General features: G+C 41.7%; 1 protein-coding gene and 1 long non-coding RNA gene across 2 annotated transcripts in view; both read right to left on the bottom strand.

Moving 5' to 3' along the window:
- Nucleotides 1–25,959, bottom strand: part of LOC101967464 (galactose mutarotase) — a 49,757-nt gene that overhangs the window by 4,707 nt on the left and 19,091 nt on the right. The gene's annotated exons all lie outside the window — the stretch shown is intronic.
- On the bottom strand, nucleotides 12,266–25,949 carry LOC144369403 (uncharacterized). Its single transcript, XR_013429046.1, has 2 exons — nucleotides 17,025–25,949; nucleotides 12,266–16,482 (listed from the first exon to the last, which is right to left on the bottom strand). It is a non-coding gene; the product is annotated as an uncharacterized LOC144369403 (long non-coding RNA).

Here is a 25,959-nt window from a genome sequence, read left to right as displayed (position 1 = left end):
TCTCTTTTCTCTTTTTTTCCTGTTTCTTTTCCCTTTCCTTCCTTTTTGTGTGGTACTAGAGATCAAATACAGGGCTAGCAAGCACTGTACCACTGAGCTACACCTCCAGATGATGTTTCTTCACTGCTAAAATATCTCCAGTCTCCTAACCAAGCATTAGCACCTGGCAGGGCAGACCAGACACTAAAAAAATCCTGCAATAGTGATTTTTAAACCATTTGTGGCCATTATTGGTTAAAGGGACACTGGCAATTACCTTGTCCAAATCACCTCCCTGATCAGTCTATAAACACTCTAAACTGTAGCAGAAGATGTTAATAAACCTGGAGCAAATGGATCAAGTAGGATAGTCCAAGGCAAACTGGGATGTAGACCACTCTATCATCTGCCAAGTTAAATTCAGTACTTTGATGGAAGCTTTTCTCCAGGAGTGATTCCTGGGGCAGTCAGTCTGGCAAGCGCTGCCTCAGTGTGTGTGAGCCAGGTTCCTCCAACTGTCAGAGCACTGGAGTTTTTCTTATGAAGGTGGGCCATCCTGGAGCCTCTTCACAATGATGTGAGTAGGTGGACAGTCCTGAGGGAGGATACTGCTATATAGGGATCTTCAGCTCTTAAAGGGCAAAGCATAGAAGGGACTGGGATAGGACTCCAGTTTGGGTGATTGTCACATGACCAATGCCCAGAACACCCCTTCATGGTGTTCCACAACTCAATAGCATTGGAACCTGTAGGTTCTCCACTCTTTTGGTCTAAACTGCTCAGGTAACAGATAAGGAAACCGAGACTCATACAACCTGATATCATTATCAACAACCTAGATGTTGACACAACATAGTTCCTCAACTTAAGACTCTTACATTCATATTTTAAAATTTTCAGCCATGCCCTGGTTTAAGGTAGAGATTTTCTTTCTTTATGACACATAAAATAATGGCAACTTTATAAACAATGGCATCTTAGAATTGATAATATGTAAAAGTTGTTTGTTATATCTTCCATCCTACTAAAAGCACTAAACAAGTAATCAGGGATTTGAGGAAAGAAAGAGAAAGTGGGATTATCTTGAGTCATTTCAATGGGAGATTCAAGGGAGAGAGAATTTCTCAACACAAAGTCCTCTATACACGTTTGCCAAAACACAGTATGGGTTTGTACATTCTTCTGAAAATATATTTTACTTTTTAACCTTTCATTCTTTTCCTAACTTCTTGAAAAAAAATTTTTTTTTTGTGGTGCTGGGGATTGGAACCCAGGGCCTTGTGCATGCAAAGCAAGCACTCTACCAACTGAGATATATCCCCAGGCCCTTTTTCTAACTTTTGGTTCTCCCCAGATGCGAGACTGAGCCATCTCAAACAGCCCTGAGCCTGGGCCTTTCATCAATGCAATGAAATTGGACCACTGACTTTCAACTACCCACCCTCTCTTCCTGCAGAATTCTTTATTTCAGAGAGAATCTTTGAGGACACTCAATATACTAAACACATTTTTTTTTTATGTCCAGGTACGCATATGTGTATATTTATGTGCCAGAGTTCTAATTGAAGCCAAGGCAGGCTCTGAATAGTGTAGGGGAAAAAAACCCAGGACAAAATGACAGCAGAGGTCCACCTTGTCCCATAAAATCCTAGCCCACCCTGGAGTAGCCCACGGTTAGGTCCTAGAATATTGCATCAAGCACAAAGAGTCCCTAATTTCTCTTCAGCAAGCCAAACACTCCAGACATTTTTTTTTCTTTTTTTGGTGTGTGGGGGTGGTACCGGGATTGAACCCAGGGGCACTTAACCACTGAGCTACATCACTAGCCCTCTCCATATTTTATTTTAAGACAGGGTCTCATCAAGTTGTTCAGTAAGTGCTTAGGCTGGCTTTGAACTTAAGATTCTCCTGCCTCAGCCTCTGGAGCCACTGAGATTATGGGCATGTGTCACTACGCCTGGTACTCTAGCCATTCTTGAAGAGGAGAAAAGAAAGGGGCTCCATTATAGATCCTATGTGTGAAATATGAAGACTTCCACAGCCTTAGTTGGTTTGCATCATAATGCTACCTTTGAAGAATTTGTTTTTAGATGCAGGCAAACTAGTTACCATGGATTATGTGTCACTACCGAAGGTACAAGAGATGACTTTGGACCTAAGATGAATGTTAAGATTTTAATGATTATTTATTAGTTTATATTAGAAATACATTTTTATACTTCAGATGGTAATTGCAAGAATATTATTACTTGGAATGCGACTAAGTTAAAAAGTAAGTAAACTTAAAAGCAAATCTTAATACTAATTGCACTTAGACCACGTCTAATAGCCTCATAATAGCCTCAAAGTGGGAATGCTGATCCCAAGTCTAGTCATAAACCCTGAGAAAGATTCAAGAACTGTTGTAGAATATCTACTCATTTTTCTTAAAATAATAATTAACCAACAAGAATATAAAATGAAATGTGGCTCTCATTTCTTATATGTAACTAGTGACTAGATTGGTTATTGAAATCCTTGGCAAATTGGTCATCAGTTTCCACTTTTTATTTTAATTTGAAAAATATTTGGGCTGGGGATGTGGCTCAAGCGGTAGCGCGCTCGCCTGGCATGCGTGCGGCCCGGGTTCGATCCTCAGCACCACATACCAACAAAGATGTTGTGTCCGCCGAGAACTAAAAAATAAATATTAAAAAGAAAAGAAAAGAAAAGAAAAATGTTCTTGGAAAATTTGAGTTCCTTAAATAGTGTCACTGTGTAGAATAAAATGATCTTTCCGGAAAAAAAAATCATTTTTAAGGAAAAGTTTTCTAATAAAATACAGTAAGTCACAAAGTATAGGGCTGGGGATGTGGCTCAATCGGTAGCGCGCTCGCCTGGCATGCGTGCAGCCCGGGTTCGATCCTCAGCACCACATACAAACAGAGATGTTGTGTCTGCCGGAAAAAAAAACTAAAATAAATAAATAAATTCTCTCTCTCTCTCTCTCTCTCTCTCTCTCTCTCTCTCTCTCTCTCTCTCTCTCTCTCCCTCTCCTCTCTCTTTAGAAAAAAAAAAGGCACAAAGTATAAAGAAAGTTCAACAAGGGAAGAGAATAGCACTGCATTCACCTATTGACAAGCTGGTGTCCTCTGAGTGATCTTATCAAGCTGAGTGGTATACAGGAGGGAGGCCTGGTGTTGGGGGAGGTAGATGATGGTGGCTGATCTCTGGCAGGCAGAACCTGCAGTGAACAAGGGGTGAAGTCAAGGGAAAGTGAGTTACAGCTGATTTGAACCTGTCTGGGAAGTAACACACGGAAGACCTAGTGGATCTTTAAAATAGCTCTGTAGAGAGTTGACAGAGCTTCATTTTCCTGTATCCAAGGACTGCACATTTTATATTTGGTATCCCTTATGGCATTTAGAAATTTGATTTTTTGTAAGTAGGGTTCAGTAAGTATTTGTTAGCCAATCATTGTTGAGCATTTTGCACATATTTCTAGTAAAATAAAAATGCAACATCTGTAGACTCTAGATTTTATGGCCATATGTAGCCTTTGCATACACTTGTGACCTATGAATTGGTAGCTTTTGAAAACACAACAGTAACATTAAAATTTTACTTCATGTTTGTTACTGTTTAATTGAAATTTGTACTTTCTCTAGGCGGAATTGGCATGTGTTATTATATAGTTTAAAACACATGACTTAGGGAAAAAGGAATATGTGTTTTGTAGAAAAATCCCCAGATATTTTGTGTAATTCTTTGTTACCTGAAAAAAATACTGGTATCATGCTACATGTGATTAAATTTTTAGCAACAAGAGTTATATATGGGTGGTCAACAGTGGCTAGACTTTTAATGATTATAAATAAAGATTATTGGTTGTCTTGATTGAAAAAAAAAAAAAAGAAAGGGGCTCCATTTCTGATCCTTAAACCATGATGCAGTTTAGTCCTTTTTAAAATTTTATTGTCCCAGACTTGTATTATATACACTAAAGGTAAGTACAGACGTTAGGTGATTGACATAATCTTTTGGGGTGAGGATTACTTTTTCCTTTCATGTGTTCAGATGGGGATACTTTAGGAACTTGGTGCCTACTATATTTAGGAGAAAGACTTAGCATGCAAAGTGAGGCCATAATCTTAGAAGGCCTAGAAAAATCAGGAGCTTGTACCTTACTCTTTATTTAATTAAGTAGGTAAAATAGACTTAGCTTTTGATTCTGGTTTTGAAGATTCCTAATTGCTGTGAGGAAACACTAATCTTTGAGCAAAAGAAGACATACTTCAACTCAGAGATGCAACCTTTCTGGTGTGTGATGATTGGAGTCTTGCAGTTCACAGCTTTGGGAGTGCCCAGGGTATCAAGCACCTGAGTGAGACACTGATGCTCAGGTGATACACCGTGGCATATGGTGTCCACTGTTCAACCAAGGGAATTTGGGAAGCATATAAAAGAATCTTTTCTATCACAATCAGCTTCAGGAAAAAATTAAGAAATATAGAATTATTTTTGGGAAATGTAAAAAGTATCTATTTCCTTGCCTAGATTCTTCTTTTACAAAAAAAAATTTGAATAAGTAATATTTACATGTGTGATCAACTTAAATGGTGACAAATGTAAAAGATACAAACCTAAAATATTACATAATGAAAGAATTCTCATCTTTATTTGCCACATATTCCACTCCTTCCACAGAAGCAATTACTGTTACTGTTTTTTATGCACCCTTCCAGAAAACAAGATATCCAAAACAAGAAGCTGGGGTTGTGGTCAGTGGTAGAGCACATGCCTAGCATGTGTGAGGCACTGGGTTTAACTCTCAGCACCACATAAAAGTAAATGAATAAAATAAAGGTTCATCAATGTTTGAAAAAGAAAAAAAAATCTAAAACAAGATATTTTAGTGTACACAGACACACACACACACACACACACACACACACACACACACTCACACACCTGGTAGCCCATTTCCACCTTGATCTTTTAATTCAATATATTTTAGAGGTTGTTTCTAAAGTTATTCCAATAATTTTATATCTGTTTTATTAGATAACTATGCACCCATATTTTTCTCTATTTTTGCTATCATAATTTGTCTACCTAATATTTCTTTTCAGGGGCCATAACTGCCAATTTGATTTTCCTAGAAAAGTATCTATTTCATCTATATTACTCTGATACTTATTCATAAAGAGTTTAGCATAGTAATAATTTATGGTTCTTTTAATCTCATCTGTAGTAATTTTCCTATATTCATTTCTTGCTTTTGTGTATTGAATTGATTAGCTAATACTTTATCAGTTTTTTAAAAATATTTTTTTCAGTTATACATGGGCACAATACCTTTATTTTGTTTATTTATTTTTATATGGTGCTGAGGATTGAACTCAGTGCCTCACATATGTGAGGCAAGTGCTCTGTCACTGAGCCACAACCCCAGACCAATTTTTTTTTTTTTTAGTGGTGCTGGGAATCAAAACCACAGCCTTTCCCATGCCCTGGATTTGATCCCAAGCACTGCAATACATACATACATACATGTATACATACACACTATTCTGACTTTCAAATGAAAGTTGCCTGGTTTACTTTCATGTTTTATTTTCAGCCTTCACTTGGTTTGTATACAGCATTTTATTGGGTTTTGTCTGGGGATTCAATCCATAATCCTGTTTAATAGGGACATTTAGTGGAATTAACACAACATACATTTGTTCTAAGTGTTCTTAGTTTTGTCTTACTGTATAGTATGCTTCCTTATGTATAGTTTATAATTTCCAGTTGTTGCTTTAAAAGCTTATTATGTGGTCTGTGTTTACTTGTATCTGTGTTTCTGATAATTTAGAAGGTTTTTATTTTTGTTTTGTGGTTTCAACTGTACACTGTATATCAGTGGCTTCAGTATAATGCACCTAATCTTTTTTGGTAGAATATGCTCTGGCTTCTCCTTCCTCCCCTTTTCTCCTCTTTGCTACCTTGGCTAGGTGTCGGACACTGAACTGAAGGTATTCGAATGAAGGCCACTTGCTTCCCAGTAGATGGCGCTAGAGACCCGAGAGAAAGACCCAGCTGAGTTGTCTGTCCTCTAAACTCTGATCAGTTCTGGGAGATGGGGTTCTCTTTTTGGATCTCTAAGGCCAAAGGCCAAATCCTATATGGCAGTGATCCACATCGGTGCTTTTGTCCTATAAAGTGCGCGACCAGCCACCTTCCAGATTGACAAAAGGCAACAATGACTGTGACACAATTAGATTTGGAGAAGGGAACAGCTATTCTCATGGGCTTAGGAGATTTGAATTTTACCTACCCATATTTTGAGTAGTAACTTATTCCCTAACCTTATATAGTGTTCATAATATCTGATTCTTCTTAAAGCCATACTCGAGTCAAGATCTCACCCTTGAGACTGACCTAGTGTGGCTGCCCCAGGTCAGTTATATTGCTTATGAATATTTCCCTTTCAGGTATGACTATAAGTAAAAGGCTATAAGGAACAAAGAAAGTCATGGAATTTTCATGAAGGAAGACACAGGGGATATTTGCCCATGTTAAATCTACCAATCACTGTTTGCCTCAGCTTCTCCCCCTTAAAACAAAGCTGCTATTATTGGCTACCTTTCACATTACAAAGAAATATTTGATAAATATTGTTCTTGCACATCTTCAGGAAAGTAGCATAAATAAATAAACGATACAACTGACACTAGGATTCCTGTATGTATACACATGGATGTATAACCAATGTGATCCTGCAATCTGTACACGTGGAAAAATGAGAATTCATACCTTATTTGAATCAAATGTATGATATGTCAAGATCACTGTATTGTCTTGAGCAACTATTAAAAAATTAAATAAATAAATAAACGAGCCAGATGTCAGGTAACATATATATTACACAGCAGAGGCTAGAGAGGGCAAGACTTAAAACTTTAGAGAATGCAGCCAGGGTTGTGGCTCAGTGGTAGAGTGCTTGCTTAGCATGCGTGAGGCACTGGGTTCAAACCCCAGCATTACATAAAAATAAAAACAAGTTAAAAAAGAAAATTTTAGAGAAGCCCTGACTTAAAATTAGAAACTTTGGCTAATTCTAAAATAAAATTTTTGCTAAATGAGAAGAAAAAAATAGATAGTCCCCATTTATTTTCTTCAGTTACACTCCCTCTTGTGCTTAATGGTCAGGTTATGTGGAAAACGTTGAATTTGTCCCTCAGATTCACCATGTCTTTGGGCCCTTTATCATAACTAGAGTGCCCTTTCTGTGTCCCTACCCATATTCTGGCAGAGTCCAATTGTTCACTTAGGGGTAGTCTATAATAGCATCTCCTCAGGGAAGGATTCTAACCTCCATGGTCAGAACTAATCCTTTTTTGTATTTTGTTCCCATCAGATTTACAATACACTTTCCCCAAACATCCATCACATTGTGGTAAAATGATAGGATTAGAGCAAGCTCTGTCTATAAGGAACTGAATTTCTAAAGGGCAGGCATTCTGGGCTGTTTAACTTTGTCCCCTCTGGCCATGAAGCAGAGCCTTTCCTTGATTGAAAAACTGATAAATGAATGATTCAGAGGAAGAAAAAACAGGCAATTATGAAGTGGTAACATCCTGTGACAAAGTCAGAATGAAAGATCTAGAAAGGCCCTTGGGAATTGCCTCATCCTGAGTCTTCACTCTGCAGATGAAGAGGCTGAGACCCCAGGCAGCAAAAGGGACTTGCCAGAGGTCACACATCTCCAGCACACGGAAGCCTCCAGGCCTTTCTACCCCACAGTATCTGCCTTGTGACAGCCCCTTCTATCTCTAAGCCCCTAAGCACTCTTGATTTTTCTAAGATATTGGAAAATGGATGTGCAGTTCTTCTAACTTTTTGGTTAATCTGCATATGTGAGTTTGTGCTTTATGCTAAGAATAGAAAGAGATGTCAAAATAGCTCTCTGAGCAAGGCTGAGTGTACAGAAAAGGAGGCGGAAATGGAAAGGGTGCCCTCAGAGAGGATGTCACATCGTTAGACTCTAGTTTGGAAACCACTAGAAAGCCAGGATGTTGGCCAAGAGGCATTGTGTTCTCAGGAGGACTTCTTATCTTTCTGAAGGTTGCTGGTGTGTAAGGTCTGAGCAGCAAAGCCTGGCAGATAGTAGGCCCTGGCCCAAAGATGTCGGGGTACAGCGCAGCGGTGGGGAGGGCTAAAGGCAGCATTTCTGCTTCCTTGTTTTAGGGAGAGTCTGACTGCAGGCAGCAGTAAGGACCCACTGGAGGCTATTTTCATGGCAGGTGGGTGTTGGGGTTGGGTTTGTTGCGCTGAGCATATGCAAAAGGGTGGTTCTGTGATGGATTCCTGATCCAGGCTGGGTGCGGGGAGGGAAGTGAGGTCACGAAGGGGTGAGGGACAGTGAAAGGGGTGGAAGGATCAAAGGGCTATAGGGTCTTCTGGCATTGAAGAGTTACTGGAGTTGAAAGACACCTAACATAGTGACCATGGAGGGCTGCATGCAATGAGAGGTGATGACAAATCAAAGGTCTGGCCCTAGGACCACAGACGGGGTGGGTCGACGAGCAGGATGGAGGACAAGCTGGTTGGAAGACAGGATCTCAGGAGGCTGAGAAGTCAGGATGTCACAATATGGTTAATGAAGTGATTAAAATTATGACAAGAAATGAGAGGAAGTGATGGGGCAGGGGCATCTATAGGTCACTTCAATGAAGAGAGTTCACTTGAATGACACTCTGGTGACTACAGCTGCCTCATTTTTGCAAAAAGAGGAAGTGGCTCTGATCAGGACTTTCTAAGGGTAACCATTTGTGGTTGGTTTTTTTTTTTTTTTTTTTTAAGAGAGAGAGAGAGAAAGAGAGAAATTTTTAATACTTAATTTTTAGTTTTCGGCGGACACAACATCTTTGTTTGTATGTGGTGCTGAGGATTGAACCCGGGCTGCACGCATGCCAGGCGAGCGCGCTACCACTTGAGCCACATCCCCAGCCCACCATTTGTGTTGTTGAGTTAAAATTACCTCTACTCAAAGTGAAGGAAAAACTCAGTGCTTTCGTGAAACCCATCTGCCTTGATTCTTATCTCTTATCTCACATAAGGGATTCAGACACACATTCTATTATGAGGAATTTGGCCCCTTTTTCCATGACTGCTTGTGGCAGGTTGCATTTTTTTTGAAGAGAGCCACACCAGTCTATATCCCATCCCATGTGCATACACTCCTTATAATTGCGATCCCAACCCTCCTTCACTGAGAGATGGAGTCTTTCCTCTCTTGTAAAGTGGTGGTTAGAAATTGCCTCAACAGAATGTGGCACAAGTGATTTCTGAAAAGAGATTATAGAACACAAAGTGGTATCAGCCCTCTTTCAAAGACATTCGCCCTTGGAGTCCAGACAACACGTGTGGCTGGCTGTTCTGGCTGAGAGTCCCAACTAGGCCCTCCACCAACAGCCAATGCCAGCTGCCAATCATGAGAGTGAAGGAGTCTTCTTAGGATTCCAGTCCCTGTTCTAAATGAAGTTACTAAATGAAGTGTTAGTTTCATGATCACCTCTTATTACTGAAGTAACAATCCTGACAGGAAGCAAATCTCTCCCCTCCTCCCCTTTCACATGGTCAGAAATGCCTTTAAGCAATTGTGCATTAAAAACCCTACTCCTTGTGATTACTTTTGGATGGGAAAAAACAAAGACAAATTTGTTAATCCATCAGTTTTTTTAGTATTTTCTATGTCTAGGGTTCAGCTTAGGTCAGGAAGCCTGGAATCTGATTTAAAATAAAAACTTATAGGAGGATGTGACAAATGCAGTAAGAGAGGGATTCATAGGCTCTGAGGGGGCAGGAAAGGCTTTCCAGAGGTGTGACAGGAACTAAGCAGATAAGGCCCAGGAAAGAACAACAGAGGAATGGATTCCTGCCACCTGTGAAGTTACATTTGGGGCAAGACTCATTCATATTATACGCACCCTACAGGTTCCTACCTCTAACTTAATTGCGGGGGGGGGGGGGGGGGGGGCCACTTAGGAAGTAGGGTAAAGAGTAAATTGATTCTTTTGAACTCCTGATCAAACCTGGTCTACAGTGAAATGGATTTGTGTACCACCTGGGCATGAAGACTTTCTTAATTGTCTGACAGAATAGTCCCTTAGAGTGAATTTTAATTCAAAGCCTTTAACTTTCCATGATCTAAAATAGTTCTTTTCCCTGCCTGGTACTCCTGTAGTGCTGGGCTCTCTGATAAGGAAAATTGATGGCCACTCTGAGGGTCACTGCATCTCCACGTTCATTCATTTTTAGGCCCTTCCTTCTGAGCAGATCTTCTTTTTATCTCATCTTCGCACAACTTAATATACAAGTGCAGGAACAGAACCATAGCCCTGCTGACTCCTCAACACAGGTAAGTCTTGCTGATAATTAAAAATTACTTTGACAGCCAGGTGTGGTGGCACATGCCTGTAATCCCAGTCACTTGGGAGGCTGACACAGAGGATCATAAGTTTGAGACCAGCCTCAGCAACTTAGTTAGGCCCTAAGCAATTTAGTAAGACCCTGTCTCAAAATAAAAAATTAAAAAGGATGGGAATGTGACTCAGTGGTAAAGCATTTAAGCATTCCTGGTTCAACTGTTGGTATATCTCCCCCCCACCCCCTGCCCACCACCTGCCCCCCCCCCAAAAAAAATTACTTTGAGAAAGAGAGAAATAAAGGAAAAGAAAATATGGCATAGATTTTCTAGAAAACTATGGGGGGATAGGTGGTAGAAATGTTCTCCAAAGATTTTCCCCCTTTACAAAAAGAAATTTAAGTGTATTTAAAAATTGTTTTCTCTGATTTGTCCTGTATTTTGCTTTACAAATCTATGTAAAATATCTTTGGGTTTAAACAAAGTAACTGACCTTGGGTAAGTTCCTATTCTTCTGTAAGACCCAACTTCCTCCATTTATAAGATGGATCTAATATTGGTGTTACCTGGCATACAGTTAGCTTGTTCTTATTCTCTATTACACACAGATACACTCCATTAGTGTAGAAAACAGGCATTAACAATAGCATCAATCATTCAAGGAAAAGGAAGGTGCATTCCTTCTTCTGGGGTCATTATATTTTTATTAAAGTGTATTGTGTTCTAAATTCTATTCTGGAGGCAGAAGGAGGAGGATTGCAAGTTCAAGGCCAGCCTGGGCAAGTTAGCAAGACCCTGTCTTAAAATTTAAAAAGGGCTGGGGATGTAGCTCAATGGTAGAGCACTTGTCTAGCATGTACAAGGCCCTAGGTTCAGCGCCTAGCACTAAGAGGGGAAAAACAAAACTATTCAGAGTTTCTTCTTCTTCTTCTTCCTCTTCTTTTTTTTTTTTTTTTTTTTTTGTGGTCCTAAGAATCCAACCCAGGGCCATGTGCATGCTAGACAAGCACTCTACCACTGAGTCACATCCCTAACCCTTGTTTTCTTTTTTGAAGCTTCTTCTTTTAGTGATTTTAAAATCTACAACAATGGTTTTAAAACTGGTTTCTGAGTCATGAACTTCTATGAGAATATTGTAAACATTATTGGCTCTTTCTCCAGTAAAACATGTATGTACATACAGACCAAATGTTCCCAGAACTTTGAACCCATCCACACATCCCTGGTTAAGAATCCCTGACAGGCAGGCTGGAGAATAGTCTGACTGTACCCTGTATATCACACAGTTGCCCTCTCATGATCTGATGCTGAAATGCACAGGTGGAATGTTCCAGTCACATAACCATTTGTTTGGTTAAGAAATGTGGTCTGGGAGTCTCCTGGCAGAGTGTACCTAGAGCGATGTACTGCATAGTCCACCAGGGGCACCTCCTGGGATACTTAGGATTCCTCCATTTTCTTGCAGCATGTACAACAAATGTGTGAAAGGCACAGAAGCTTGTCTTTTTTTTTTTTAATTGGTTGTTCAAAACATTACAAAGCTCATGACATATCATCTTTCATACATTTGATTCAAGTGAGTTATGAACTCCCATTTTTACCCCAAATACAAATTGCAGAATCACATCAGTTACACATTCACATTTTTACATAATGCCATATTAGTGACTGTTGTATTCTGTTCCTTGCATCTGGCTCTGCCTGCATCAGGAAGTTGCTAGGAGATTAAGTTGAGTCAGTGTAGAAAAACTGCTTAGCGCAGTGATGATGATGATGGTGGTGGTGATGGTGATGGTGGTGGTGACAGTGACAGCCAACGCCTACAGAAGGCTAGGTTCCTATCCAGTCTTATTCCAGAGTTTATGTTTTTTATTATCATGTTATAGATACTAATTTTCGTAAATGTTAAATATAATTGTTATAATTATTACCCACCAGGGAGAGATGTAGTTGAGCCACAGCGTGTGTGAAAATGATTTTTTTTAGGATATAACTTGGCAGTATGTTTGACAGAAATCACAGAAAGAATGTTTACAGTAAGGTGGTAACAGTCCTGGGTTACTTTGTGCCACATGGGCATCTCAGGTAGAAAGACCTAAAGATATATAGCAGAACCAGAGGGAAATGTCTAGAGGTGTCAAACCATAGCATAAGAAGAATAATAGCCAATGCACCTGAGATGTTTTGCCTGAATAAAAGATGCAGGAATGACGTGACAGCCGCCTCTAGGCTCTCAAGCCTCTTCTGCAGGGACCTAAGGACCAGTTCCCAGAATGAGGCCCCTGGGATGAGCTCTAGGTAGATGGATTTCATCTTAATATTAGAAAAGCCTTCCTCATGCTGACCCGTGATGGACCACGAACATCCTGTCCCAGAGGCACCCAAGTGTCTGTGGAACCCAGAGGTCTGCAGTTCAGATACTGGAAAGATAGGTGGTAGCTACCAACTACCACATTCCAGGAAGTACTCTGTTGGCTCAGGTGACAAAAATAATAAAGCAGGCTGTTCCCTTTGGGGGACTCTGTGATATTTTGGCTATTTCTCTTTTCTCTCTTTTTAAAAATAAAAAATTCAGCTTCTCTTATTTAAGGAGACTACTGGCTGACAGCAGCTCATTGCAGAATGACTTACTGAGCTACCACGGAGCTAACCCCCATAAACTGCTTTTTGTATTTTATCTTGAGACATAGCCATGCTAAATTGCCCAGAATGGCCTTGAACTTGTGATTCTCCTACCTCAGCCTCTCCAGTAGTGAGTAGCTGGGAGTCCATGGGGTGTGTCACCACACCTGATTTGTAGAACAGCTTTTGAGAGAGCTTCTGAGAGAGCCCAGAGTGTGAAGTCCTGGAGGGAGGAGGGGAATTAATACCTTAATTCACTACTAATTCCCCTCCTCCCTCCAAGGAGGCAGGATAGAAGGCAGGGTGGTTGGGGAAAGGAGCAAAAGCGGAGAAACAGGTGCTAAAATGGGAATGCCATCGAAGTTCTCTTAAGGCTAGTTGGAGCTTTTTAGAGCCTATTTATAGCTACTCCGAGTGGGAACTGAAGTTCAATAGTACTTGCATCACCTGGGTGCTTGTCAGAAACAAGAACCCCAGGGCTCCACTAGAGAGCAAGGAGGCGAAATCTGCATTTTAACAAGTTCCCCAGGAGATTGGTGTGCACATCAAAACTGAAGAGCACCGATATGGAGGTCATCCAAGGGAGACCCAGGCTCAGATGGGCTGCTATGTTCCTCTCTGAAAAAGAAGAGTGGGCAGGAACACTGGGACAACAGGAAGCGCCAGGCACTGGAGTCTGGTCTCCATGGGGATGGCCCAGCTGTGCTTCCAGCCCAGCTGCTCCAATTATGTCTGTCTCTTTATCTAGTCAGGTTCAGAACAGTCAGTCGGATTTGCATAAAGAAGCCCGCAGTAATGGGGCTCGTGGGCACAGGTACTCATCTGACATCTAATTAAGCCATCTTGGTAAATCATCTCTAGAATGCCAGTTATTATTTTAGGAAACAACAGAAAGAGAATGATAATTAAAAGAAACACTCTGGATGGGAATTTTTACTTCATTCCAGGGGTTGGCAAGTAAAGCACCTTGGGATTTCTTTCTTTCTTTTTTTTTTTTTTGTAAAGATAACATTTCTATACATTTTCATAGTTCACACAACCTCAAAGCTTGTCTGCAGTTTTTCCCCCCTTTCCTCTGCTGGCCTTTGAGTTTTGTGGCTTTATTCAACTACTGTTTTTTTTTTTTTTTTCTTTCTTTCCACTGAGCACTTTCTGATTTTATTTTAACTTGCAGGGGGGAAGGTATTGTTTCTGGATATGACACAATATCCAAAGCATAAACTGCTAAACCGAACCACAGGTTATTCATTTTCAGGCAAAAAGGCCACTTTTACACTTCACAGTTAGACCCACGGAAGGCATTTTCGTGACAGTATTTTTTCCACCATGTTTCCTCTTCAGATGGCCTCGGAAATTTGCCATCCACTAAGAGGTTCACCCTTCTGTTGCCAACGTCTGTGGCCTCCTGGCCTTCATGCTTCATTCCTCCCAGGTCTGCTCCTCTTGGAGACTGTCAGGTCCCTGGTGTCATTCCCTGCCACATGTCCTTCTGTCTCTCACCCCCTTCACTACCTTCTAAGGGTGCACTGTGTATGACCTGAGCCACGGGTAGTGGCACTCACTGATCAGCCTTACACCCTGACTCTTGCCCTTCCTATTCCCCTGACTCGCCTTCTCAGTTCTGACTCCGTGCTGCTGAGAGACACTGGAGAAAACTCACAGAAGCACTGACAGAAGCCATCACAAATCCATGGTCTCAGTTTTTAAGTGGATTCTCGGCCCACTCAACCATTTTGCTTGCCCTCTGTCCTTAAAGGAAACCTCTTAACTTGCATCTGCATCCCCATACAGGGAAGCACTCTCTTTTCTTCCTGTGCCAGCTACCCGAGAGCAGGTTCAACACCAATCCCTTCCATTAACTCAGGTCCCTGGTTCAGGTACAAGCACAGGAACCACAATACCTGGGCCCAGGCCTCGGTGTTCCAGAAAGTTGTCTTAGTTGGGAACCTCTCACTGGTCTGTATCCTCTCTCTCCTCACTTTCTGTCATTCCTCAAACTGTCCCCATCCAGCTTCTGCCCTGACCACACTGTCAAATGGGGTCAGACTACAATCACAAACTTTCCCCAGGCCTCCTGGGACTTGACCTTCCTAGAGCCTTGACAGTGTTGGCCACTCCAAGTCTCCTACACACCTTTCTGTTAGCTCGATGACCAGCAGCCCCTCACCATCTCCCTCGGCAGTACCTTTACTGGGGGCTTCCTTGCACCTTAAATATTGGAAGTGGTTTCCTAGGGTTCCCCTGGGCTTGGTCCTTAGATTGCTGCTTTCCTGGATCGACATTTCCTTTTGGGAAAGCCACGTGGCTCAATCTACAAAGTGCACTCTGCCCATTTGTATCTCCAGCTCTCTTTCCTCTCCTACCATCATATTCACCTGTCCAGCCGCCGGCTGTATGTCACCACCTGGGCGTCCCATGGCTTCCTTAACCTTCTGTGTTCTTGAGGCCAAATCCACGGCTCTCCTGGCACCTCTCCCCAGCCTGCCCACTGACCCGATGCCACCTCCTCTTCTTCCTTCTCCATTTACCACTTGATTTCTTTATTTCTCTTGCACAGGGCTGCCCTAGAAACCAGCAGCGATCAGATAGCTTTCCTCCTTCCTCATCTCCAACATTCAACTCAGATCTGATTTTTACCTCCTGAATTTTATAACAAGCCCCCCCCATCCCAACTTACACCATGTTTCTGTCCTCCCCAGTTCACACTTGAACTATGAGCACAACCTCTTACCTGTCTGCAGTCCAGCCCCGCCCTAACAGCTGCTGGAGTGGTATTTCTAAAAGGCCAGTCCTGCCAAGTCAGTTCCCTGGCTTCAAACCCTTCAAAGACCTCCATGATCTAAAGATAAAGTCCCAGTTCCTTAGCAAGACACAGGCCAATGGAGACCACCCTCTGCAGGGCTGAGCAAGCGAGGCAGGCGCAGGGGCAAATGTTAAGGTGACAAATGCTCTCAGGTGCCGACCTTGAAAAGGGGTGCCGACCTTAAATTCTGTACCCTAGTGCGTGCACTGCCCTACTGCCTCTCTAACATTCTGGCTTCACAGTCCACCCCCTTCCACATTCCAGGCTTTGGTGCTTTCAGTCTCCTTGCTACAGTATCTTCACAGACACTCAGAAGCTTCTCACAACTCAGTGATCTTGAGAGAGCCTCCTCCTAACCTCACCTCTATGCCTCCCAAGCCCTGTGGGCATAGAGGTGTATCTCTACTACAGATCTGACCACCTAGATCCTGCTGCTTCCTGGAAGCTTCTCCAGGGCAGAGAGTGTTCCATTTTCTTTTTAGGTGTGTCCAGTGCTTCAGGCAGCATGTAAGAGTCAGCAGGTATCCAGGGAATGCTATCTGAACTGAAAAAGTCTGCTCTGGAACTCCCTTGAGGCAGATCCATCGTCCAAGGCCCCCAGCTACCACTCGGCCTCTTCCGAATGGGGTGACCTCTGAGGATTGTGGTGCACTAGGAGTGAAACAGAGCCAGCACTCGTCCAGAGCTGGGGTGAGGAAGGGGTGAATGTTAAACCAGTTCTCCAGGATGGTGGTCAGAACACTAGCAAATGATTCCCCTCCTGACAAATTCATTCGATGTGAGCCTGCAATTTTCACAGGAATTCTAACAGCCTGGACAAGTGCTAATTTCTGAGCTTTCCTTCTGCCAGATCGCCACCAGGCTGGTTCATGTTTGCCAATCTTGTAGCAGTGATATGTTCTCTAACAGGGGACATGAGTAGCTGTGGGAGTTATTCTAGGGGTTCATAAAACTGTTCTTGGGACCATTTTATGAGAAGAACTCAGTAATGTACCTCCTTGGAGAGTATCATCAGTACCAGGAGAGAGATGTGGAGTTTCTACACCAAACCTCTTTGAATACTCTTTAGGAGGGACCTGTCATAGAATAAGCAGCTTTGAATAAAATCCAATGTCACAGTTTAATCTTTTTAGGGTCAATCAAGCACTCTTGTAGCCTAAAATTTGGATGAGGACAGGGCCTGTAGTATACATATGGCTGTATATTTTTCACTCAGGCAAAACTTACTCAGTTTTTTCAGTATTTCTTCCCCAGGGCTGGCAGAGTACCGGCACACAGTAGGTACTGTGACATCCTGTAGGTACAGACTGGAAAATGAAGTAGTGAGGGGCAGATTGGAGCTGGAAGGGCTTGTCCCCAGAACTGCAGAGCTGAGGGTGACAACCAGAACATGTCACTTGCAGAGTGGCCCTGGTGTGCCTGCTTGCCCTACACCCCACATACTGATGTCCAAACCAATGGCTGGTGGACATGTGGAGGCCATTTCATGAACCGAATCAAGTAGAAACAGAAAAGGTGGCCTCTAACTCCAAACTGAGAACTACTGTCACTCCTCTTGGTGGGACTTGGGGAAGCTGCTTTTCTGGGTTTGCCGTTCTCCTCTAGCTAGCCTTCTAGTTCCCTTCAGGAAATTCAGTGATGATGAATCAGCAAACGAAACAAAACACCAAATCCACCCTGAAACTCCCCCAAAGGAAAACACTACTGTTCTTCTCGAAAAAGATGACACTTTATATACGCTAATGCATAGTATATATAATGCAGCCATAGACTGTCATTACCTGATAGGAAAAAGGACAAGAAAACCCCTGTGCAGACCAAGATGATGTGGCCAACTCACACAGGGTTTTCCATAGAACTTAGGAGTGCCTGGGCACCCCCTTTTTTGGAGAGCTACTAGGGACTGAACCCTGGGCCACATGCATGCTAGGTAAGTGCTCTACCGCTGAGCCCTCCTCCTCTCCCCTCCTGGGTCCCTAAAGCTCTTTTATCATCTTTCCAAACACACAGGGTCCTGGTCAGGGGCCTGGTTACAGGTTCCATGTGCTCTTTTGAGTCATTTTTAGAAATGGACAGGATCTAAAGTCCAACTCATGTGATTCCCATCTAATCAAATTTTACAGATTCTGTTGATAAGGCCAAAGAGTTTTTATGAATAATTAGAGGACATGGCTGGTAGAGAACAGAACTAAAAATCGTACCTGGTTTTCTGAATCCCAGATCTCACACCATATCACATTAATATATTGTATTTAAAACAACGGCAAAGGAGGAGGAAGAGTGGAGTGAGTAGCCATGAGGGGAGGAAGCAGTAGCTGTTTCTAAGATATGTAGATTTGCTTGCTCTTGGTTTCATTTTTGTGTTTAGCACAGATTAGTTTTCCAACTTCAAAAGTGACCAAGCCCAAAGCTCTCCTCTTTGGATCTGCAACTAAATCCTGATAGATCATCCAAGGAAAACTCGTAGAGGGGCAGGGAGGGAAACTTGGGCATGTGATGAGTGCTAAATGGCTTATGTCATTATAAAACCAAGCACAAGGGCTGGGGATGTAGCTCAGTGGTAAAGTGCTTGTCTCTAATGCACGAGGCCCTGACAAAACAAAATCCCTAGACAAGAATCTATCATTTTCAGACTGGGTTACAGCTCAGCATTAAAGCACTTGCCTAGCACAGGTGAGGCCTGGGGTTCTGATCTTCAGCATCACATAAAAAAACAAATAAATAAAACAAAGATCAAATTCTTAAAAACAAAACAAAACTATTGTTTCCAGTAAGTGTGGGAAAGATTTCCAAGGAGAAGGTATGAGTCTTGAAGGACAAGTGGGGGTTTATGCAGCAAAGAAGGGGATAATTGGGGCTGGGGCTGGGGCTCAGTGGCTGAGCGCTGGCTTCACATGTGTGAGGCACAGGGTTAGATCCTCAGCACCACATGCAAAAATAAATAAAGCAAAGATATTAAAAAAAAAGAAGGGGATAATTGTGGTCCCTCTAGGATGGGGGTTGGGGGGTTGTGAGTGAGGCATGGTGAGAAATGGCCTGGAGAAGCAGCTGGGGTCTGGCCTGAAAAATCATCTAAAAGGTTCTAAGCTGCTGATTGATTCAGAGTCAGATTTGCATTTTAGATAGATATCTTTAGGAACCAGATGGAAGATAGATCTTGAGATTTTTTTTTTCAGTTAGAGAGTGATCATTTAGATTCATTCATTCATTTATTCATCCAAATTTATGAAGCCCACTGATCTAGACAAGAAAAGATCTCATCAACCAAGATGGTGTCACTGGAGGTGGAATCATATAATCAATAAGACATACTGAGGCGACATTTGAGAAGTACGTAGGAGTTAAAAATCAGCAGGACCTGATGACTAATGATGTGGAGGAGGGTAAAAAGGAAAGAGAAGCATATCCATGGATGGTTGAAATGAACACCGTGTCCAATATTTTAGGATTATGTAATATCGAAAGGAATTGTCTGTCAGGAGCCCACATGCTAATGCACGAAGATCAAAACAATCTTCATCTGCAGCATCTTTGAAACAGGAGAATTACTTTGGAGTTTGTTATTTCTCCAGGGTAGAGACATAGACTTGCTCTAGGGAAGTAATTGTATCATCAACCAAATTCTAGGCGGAACTGAGAGAGGCTGAAATAAAATAGAAAACTCTTGCTGGGTCTGTCTCCACAGACTCACGGTAAGCCTTTCCTACCAGAATTCTAATTTTGTTAAAATGGGGTTGCTTTCATGTAATTTTAGAGTGAGCTTTGAAAAATGGAGAGCAGCAAGAATAGCAGGTGAACACAGATGGGTTGGGGGACAGAGTGGATTGGGCAAATTTTTATAAAAATACAAGGTATCTTCTCTTAAAAAAAAAAAAAAGAGAGAGAGTAAGAGAAGATTTTACTAATGTTACTGTGAGAAGCCAAAGACCTGATCAAAGCATTTTTTGGGGGGTGGGGGGTGTACCAGGAATTCAACCCAGGGTCCCAGGTGTGCTTAACCACCAAGCCACATCCATAGCACTTTTTAATTTTATTTTGAGCCAGGGTATCACAAAGTTGGTTAGGACCTTGCTGATTCACTGAGGCTGGCCTCAAACTTGTTATCCTCCTGCCTTAACCTCCTGAGTTGCTGGGACTATAGGCATTTTTGCTTTTTTGATCCTCATGTATAAATAAAGAACAGCAAGATTAAACAAAAAGTGATATGTTTTAAAGAGGCAGGTGTGGTGGTGCACGCCTCAAAAAAAAAAATCTTTTTAACACTGCACTGTGTTATATACGTGGCTACATCTTGCTGGGCAGATTGCCCAGCTTGCCTCTTGCTCTCACCATTCTGTAAGGTGAAAGGGTGAAAAGTAGTATTTACAAACCTAGGAACAAATTAATCCTTGGAGAAATCTGGATTGATTTTTCTCACCTGTTCACTTTGGTTTCTGCTCGTTGCCACAGGGCGAGGCGTGAGAATCATGTCCTGAGTGGAATGCCTGACATGTGGCTCAGAGACCTGGCACTGAGTGTTCTCTGTCCTGACCATCCATTGTACATCTGTCTTTCTGGTAAACGGCTTCTAGGAGTTTCACTTCTGGGAACCCATAGGGAGCGCCCTGATTACAAGAAACACAACAAACACACTGAAGTGGACCTGAGATGCCCAGTGGGAGCCTGTCCTCATGCTGTGGCCCTTGTGCTGCAGAGGAGCAAATGCTTTAGAGCAGCAATGCTTTTGTGTTTTGTTAAATAGCTAAAAACAATGGCTCTGAAGAAGTAAAGCTGAACTGAAATTGAGCAGCAAGCTTTGCTCCTGGTCTAGGGTTAAAATGAGTCTCGGCCTTGGAGAGGCCTTCAGCTGGTACTGCTCTGGGTCATATCTGAGGCACCTGTGAGCAAGGACCACGTGTTCACTGCAGACTCCAAAGTGCCAGGAATGGCATCCAGAGAAGCAGCTTTAGAAGGTGATGAGTTTCATTCAAAATATTTTTTGTTCTTATTTTGATCCCTTCCCCGCAGCCTCAGTATGAAGGACTGAAGCCTCCAGGGCTGACAAAATGGCAGGAGTTTCCGGTGGGGAAACAGGGGCGACTTTAAATTACTTGGCTGAGTCCCTTTGAAGGCTGCAGATACCTCTACCTTGTGGAGGCTTTTCCATGGGGCTTGGGGAAAAGGGTAGCTTTTTAATTTAGGAGAGTAGAATAAGGAGAGAAGGAAGAAGGCACTCATTGTCTGCTACCATGTCCCTTTCCTTTCTGTGTGATGACACTCAATTAGTAAGCAGGTAACAAACAAAAGGAAAAAATAGGACTTCACCCCTCCTCAAAAACACCCCAGCAGGAGCCAATCCCTTTTACTGAATACCCTGGCTATGGTATTATAGTTAACTGTAAAATACAAGAAGCTACGTTCTTATGATGATGGGTTTTCCCATCACCTGAAAAATCATGTACTGAGAGCGCCTCAGTGTACTAACCAGGGTAAAATCACCTTCTGAGTTTAGATCTGCATCAGCATCTCCCACAAGACTAGCAGCTCAGGTTACACCTTGTATGAAGGGCAAAATAGTTAAAACATAAGTATAAATTAATAGCCACAAAAGGGAAAGGATGCTGTGTGTGTGTGTGTGTGTGTGTGTGTGTGTGTGTGTATGGGGGGGGCTATTAAAACATTTTTGTGTGAAGCACAATCTTAGGAGGACCCCCAGAGGACTTGCAAACACTCAGTAGGATCAAATCAGATGAATCTATAGACATTGTTATTTGTCAGATTACATTACACTAAATTCAAGAAATGTAGATGATATGATGATTAAAATATTGCCCCCAGCTTCCCTCACATCCACTACAAATGCTTCTGCATGTGCCACTTTTTCAGATTTTGTTGTTACCTGTTAAAGAGTTTTGGGTGCTCAGCCTTTTTTCTGCTACAATGATAATAAGAGTTTTCTCTCCAGGAGTTCTGGGCAAAATTAATGAAAATTTTTATGGCCCAAGAAGAGAGAAAAACAAACATCCAAGCAAGGATCTGGGGTGCAGAGCAGAGGATTAGGAGAGTGAGCAAAATAACCGATTTGTGAATAAGAGCCACTCATATGCAAGAAGACCAAAGTTGTTAATGATTTTTTTACTGCTGACTTCTAAGGGCTTCACCACAACAGATCAGCAGCCCCAGGAAAGCCAGGGAGAGCAGAGGGTCTGAAGTGAACTTGTTACCCGGTGTCCCTGCTGGGCAAATAAGTCCCCCAGTAAGTGAATTCTCCACATAACTGAAAGCTATCCTGTAACTGGTAAAGCTTTTCTTTTACTATGTTTGTGAATTGTCTATCAAATGATTTTCCTGTCATCTTCAACAGAAATGACACACACACACACACACACCACATACTTAAGAAAGTAAACTTTCAATATGATCATAGTAAGATTCTGCAGATAAGAAAACCAGGAACCAGGAAGACCAGGGATGCATTGCCAAACACAGTTGGTTGCAGCTCTGGGGCTACTGAGGGGCACAGAGAACAGTTTTGAGCTTCCATTTACCTGCCTCGGAGTTGTTCTTTTTCTGATTCCCTCCTTGTGGGGCTGACAAAGCCAGACACTTAAACTCATGCTTTTAACTTCAGGAAAATTCTTCCCTCGCCCTCTCCCTTTTTAAAATAAAATGTGAACAAACTTGTGTGTTTTGTTCTCTTTGCAGCAAACTAGAAATAAGTCGAACAGAAGGAAAAACAGGGAACAATTGTGAGAGAAGCTGTGACGTTTCTTGTACAAAGGTGACAAAAGAAATGAGAATTGACAACTATTAAAAGTTTTTTTTTTTTTTTTTTTTTTGCTTATTTCTCATTTCTTGACTATATGGTGGTCTTGGGTATCTATAGAGTCAAGAAATTAATTTATTTTCTTTCTTTCCTTTCTTACCCTTCCTCATCATCCCAAATCTTTTTTATTTTTTTAATACTGAAGATTGAACCTAGGCCCTGGCTTAAGTTAGGTAAGGGTTCTACCTCTGAGCTACCTCCTCAGCCCTTTCAGTTTTTATCTTTTTTAAATTTTAAGACAGGGTTTTACTAAACTGCCCAGACTGGCCTGAAACTTACAATCTTCCTGCTACAGCCTTCCAAGTAGCTGATAAATATAGACGTGCACCACCACACCTGACCCAAACCTTCTTGACATTTAACATGGGAGTATGGTTTTGGGGTGTTTGTTTGTTTTGCTGTGCTGAGGATTAGATTTAGAGTCTCGTGCATGCTAGGCAAGGATTGTATCGCTGAGCTATGGCCCTAGCCCAAGAGCCCAAGTTCTAATGTCAGACTACTTGGTGTGAATCTCAGTTTTCCACCATTTGTTAACTGGGTGATTCTCTGTATTAGTCCAGTTTCTTATTGTTATAACAAAATACCCTGAGGCTTTGTACTTACAAAGAAAAGAGGATTATTTAGCTCAGTTTGGGAGGCTCAAAGTCCAAGGTCAGGGGGCCCCATCTGTTTGGCCTCTGGTGAGGGCCTCCTTGGCTATCTCACAACATGGCAGAGAAGCAGGAAGGAAACTGGCTGCGTGCAGAAGAGGCCAGTTGGATGAGGCGACTTCCCTGTACAACAATTCTCTTTCAGGGGAACAAACTCATTCTGAGAGACTGCTATTCGTCCCTTCTGAGGGCGGTGTCCTATGACCTCATTATCTTGCATGAGGCCCCACCTCCTATACCCTGCCTTCTGGGGACCAAACCTTTAGCACGTGAGCCTTTGGGGAATGCAGTCAAACCATAACCTAACCACATCTCACTGAGTTATTTAAATTCCTTGTTCAACAGTTTACACATCTGTTAAATAAGAAAATGAACACAATCCACCCAACAGGATTGCAGTAGGAATTATTTATAGTGTTCCTTTGAAATACTAACTATTAGTGTCATAAACCTTCATCTCATCTCACAAGTTATTATCTCAATTCAACAAAACTACAATCTCTACATCGCTAGATACTGCACTTGGATCCAGAAGTCTTAATGGAGTGTGGCTGGTCTAACAGGTTCCTAAGTGCATCACAAGAAAGTGGCCTTGTGTGTTCAGTCCACGTCTGGCTGAATACCAGGAAGTTGGACAGTGCATTTGGTCCCACCTTTCAGTCTGTTCTGTGTAGGCTGACCTTGAATTCCAGGTCAGCCTGGGATCACCATGGGCCAACCTCGGCACTTCAGCAGATCTGATGTGGTCCATCTAACCTATGCCATGCTGAGCGTGGTGTAGCCTGCTGCTTCAGAAGCAGCACTCCCCTGGGACAGTCCTGCTGTTTCCTGAACTTCCCAGATCTACTCCACTTTATCCAGAATACCTTTCTTTCCTCACTGCCTAACAAACTCTCACTTGACCTTCCAGATTGTATTTAACTCTCCCAGGAGCACAGGGAAGGCAGTTCTGGTTTTTGTTTTTGTTTTGATCCCTGGGGATCAAACCCAGGGCCTCTACCCCTAAGCCACAACCCAGTCCTGGAAAGGCATTTTTGGATGCCCAAATGATGGACAGGCCCTTTGTAGTGATTTCAGAATTAGTAAGTAGCACCTGGGCACAAGAGTGCATGCCTGTAATCCCAGTGGCTTGGGAGGCTAAGGCAGGAGGATTGTAGATTCAAAGTGAGCCTTAGCACATCTCAAAATAAAAAATAAAAAGGACTGGGATCCTAATTAGAATAAGTTATATCAATGTATGTATGATATGTCAAAATATACTCATTGTGCTGTATACCTAAAAAGAAAAAAAAAAAAGACTCGGGATGTAGTTCAGTGATAGAGTGCTCTGGGTTCAATCCTCCCAACTGAAAAAAAAAGAATTAAACCACTTGCTCAGGTTTTTTGGTCAATCTTAAGAGTCAGATGAAATCTGGGCTCCTAGAGATTTTGTTCTCAACTGAAAATGGGCTAGATGTGAATTCTTTCATCACTGAGGTGCCAAGTAGCAGTTACCACCCATTTTTGGAGGCTATTCCAAAGGAATCTTATAATTTTCGTTTGAGTATTATGGGGCAAGCAGACATAACATGTAGAACTGGTGAACATATGGACAGATAGCAGAGAATTATCATTTTTCATGAGCTCTGAAGTTACTGCAACTTATTTGTTATCATGATAGAACTCTAATGGACTGTAAAGCTCAACTGTAGCCCCCACAATGATCTTTTAAAACCCTGGCAGATAATCTTTACATAGCATGAATTGTGCATTTTTGCACTTTTCATATGATCAAAACAACAGGATAGAGCATAAGAAGATTTTATAAATATAGACAAATAAATATGCACTTGTTTCAAAACCTGCATTTATAAGCTACTTAGTTCACTTTCTTCCTTATCAGTCCATTATAGCAGTCAGGTTATTTTTTTCCTTATAATTGATGATATACAGTTGTAATGCAATAATTCTGCATCCAGGAAAAAGTGGGACAACTTTACTGGGGAATCAAATGGATCAAATTATGCAAAATAAAATCTCACTATTATGTATAATTATAATGCACCAATTTTTTTAAAAAAGATGGGCCAGCTTACTCATGCTCATCTATTGAGTCATTTAAATATCAAAAGATGACACATATTACCAAGACAAACATAAAGGCCTTTAAACCCTGTCTTGGAGCAGGAAAACACTCAAAACTGTGATGACAAAAATTTTAACTCATCTATCTCAATTTCTCATTATTATTCCAATTAGTTTTATGGTCACTGTATTTATGGAAGTTTCTCACTGCTGCTGTTAACTCAAGTCACTGTTGAGTACACAGGCTCACATGTTTATCTTTTTCCTTATAAAAATGTTAAACCAGCAGCCATAAATACAACTTCTTTGTTTTAAAGAGGCTAAACTAAAACAAAAGTCCTTACCTGGTGTAGGGCAGGTATACTGTAAACTCGAAGTACTTTCTTACACAGATTGTTTTTAACTTAAATTTTGAAAGAATTTTAATTCACAGAAATGTGGTAAAAATAGTACATCGAGGGAAGCCTATCGAGCATAAACATGATGCAAATATCAAAAACTAAGAAATTAACACTGGAATAAGCTTATTAACTGAACGATAGGATTTGTTAGGATTTTACCAGTTTCTCCACTAATGTCCTGTCTTGGTCTCGGAATCTAATCTGTGACACTATGTTACATAAAAATGTTTAAATTCACTAAC

Source organism: Ictidomys tridecemlineatus, chromosome 12 (assembly GCF_052094955.1).
Source record: "Ictidomys tridecemlineatus isolate mIctTri1 chromosome 12, mIctTri1.hap1, whole genome shotgun sequence".
Taxonomy (NCBI): domain Eukaryota; kingdom Metazoa; phylum Chordata; class Mammalia; order Rodentia; family Sciuridae; genus Ictidomys; species Ictidomys tridecemlineatus.
Note: the sequence above shows the minus strand (reverse complement) of the source record. Positions and strands in the feature narration are given on the sequence as shown.